Below are 2,348 nucleotides of genomic sequence, written 5' to 3'. Positions count from 1 at the left end.
GGATTATGTTGAATTAGAAGATCAGCAAGAGTTAGGGTCAAAAGAAGTTGTGATGTTGTCCATATCACTGTTGCATATACACACTCTCCACACCACTCTTGTTCCAACACACTCAAGGTCTTTTTTTGTTCTTTTGTGATCTCTCTTTTCTTCCAAATTTCTCTTGATATTTATTGTGACTATTGCATAAAATGTGAATGGCATGCAGAGGAAAAGACACATCTGCCCTAAGCTAAATATCTGCTTAGAAACAGACAGCATCAGTTTCCGAAGCTTTGTTGTTGTTGTTGTTGTGTGCCGTGGAGTCGGTTCCGACTCATAGTGACCCTGTATAGGGTTTCTGAGGCTGTAAATCTTCACAGGAGCAGAAAGCCTCATCTTTCTCCCACGGAGCAGCTGGTACTTTAGAACCGCTGACCTTGTGGTTCGCAGAGCTCCTTGTTTCTGAAGCTTAGGCATAATTAAAGAACCAACAGCTTATTGCTTTAGCTGACTTTTTGGCCCACCATTGCAAACCTGTTACTTGGTCCCCCAGGATGTCTTGTCCAATCTTGTTCCTCCAGTTCTTCTAAACCCGTCCAACTTCTAAAACCCTACACCTTACTTTGCTTAGCAGTCCCTGGGGGTTTTTGCCAATTGTTAACTTTCAGCTGTAAGTAAGAAGACTGCATATTAGCATTCAGCCAGAGGCACTTCAGAAGAAAGGCTTGGATTTCTGAAAAACTAGGCCCTGAAAACTTTATGGAACAAAGTTCTGTTCTGACACACATGAAGTCATCATGAGTTGGAATTGACTCAATGGTAACTGGTATTTTATGTCTCATTGACCCTAACTATGTTATCTGGCAACATCTAGTTACAAGGGTGTCTTGGAAAGTGGCATTGGATAAGGGTGTGGAAATGGGTATTGAATGACTCAACCAGTGTTATATTTAATAGCTTCATTATCCTTAAAAATACAATGGAGATGACAGTTGCTGTAGGAAACTTTACCTGGTCATTTATGTGTAGATATCTCTCTTAAAGTATATATCATATGCCACAGCAGTTTTTGTGTAGATTTGCTTACCTGGATGATTTTTCAAGAAAGTGGTACATGAATTACCAATCCCCTTAACCTCAAGCTCCCCTCAAGATTATGATCTCCTTGATTGCAAACAGTATTAAAAACATATTTGTAACATCAATGTCTATCACAATGCAGAGTGTCTCTCAGCTTATATAGATCATGGATGTTGGTGCTGTCAAGACAATTCCACCTTATATGACAGAGAACAACCCCATAAGTTTCCTTAGGCTGTAATCATTATGCATTATATAAACAAGAATGTAGCATCAGGACTGGTTGGTTGTTGTTGCTGTTAAGTGCCCTGCGTCTGTTCCGGCTCATAGCAACCTTAACATAGTGTTTCTGAGGAGTGGTTGATGTGTTTGAACTGCCAGCCTTGAAGTTAGCAGTCCAGTTATTATCCTACAGAACCATACTTGGAGGAAGACTAATTAACAACCTGAGATATACAAGAGACACAATCTTACTTGCTGAAGATGAAGAGGAATTGAAATAAAGATGAAGACCAAAGATTACAAACTTCAATATGGATTACTTTTCAACATAAAGGAAACACAAATCCTCACAGCTGGCCCAATGAGCAATATCACAATAAAGTGAAAATATTGAAGTTGTCAAGAATTTCATTTTACTTGGATCCACAGTCAACACCCATTGAAGCAGCATTGGATACATTTGCTGCAAATGACCTCTTTAAGGTTAAAACACAAAGATGCCACTTTGAGGACTAAGTTGAGTCTGATCCAAGTCATGGTATTTTCAGTCATCTCATATGGTGCAAGGAGCCTGGGTAGTATAGTGAGTTACAAGGTGGGCTGCTAATCACAAGGTCTGCAGCTTGAATCTGTCAGCCCACTCTGAGGGGGAAAAATGAGGTGTTTTTTGCTCCTGCAAAGTTTTATAGTCTCAGAAACTCTACACAGGGTGCTATGAGTCAGAACTAACTCTACGGCACACAACCCCTACCACTACCACCATCATATGATGCAAAAGCTAGACAATGAATGAAAAAGACCAAAGAAGAATTAATATACTTTCATTATATTGTTGGTAAAGAACAGAGAATATACCACAGACCACAGACTGCCAGAAGAATAAACATATTTTTCTTGGAAAAAATACAACCAGAATGTTCCTTATAAGGGAGGATGCTGAGACTTTGTCTCATTTACTTTGAGCATATTATCAGGAAGTAATAATCAATCTAGCATTAGAGGAAGTCCCCAATGAGATGGATTGATATCATGACAGTGTAACAACAACTGTGAGGATGTCAAAG

This window comes from Chrysochloris asiatica, unplaced genomic scaffold, assembly GCF_000296735.1.
Source record: "Chrysochloris asiatica unplaced genomic scaffold, ChrAsi1.0 scaffold00019, whole genome shotgun sequence".
In the NCBI taxonomy this organism is placed as follows: Eukaryota; Metazoa; Chordata; class Mammalia; order Afrosoricida; family Chrysochloridae; genus Chrysochloris; species Chrysochloris asiatica.
This window is presented reverse-complemented; position numbering follows the sequence as displayed.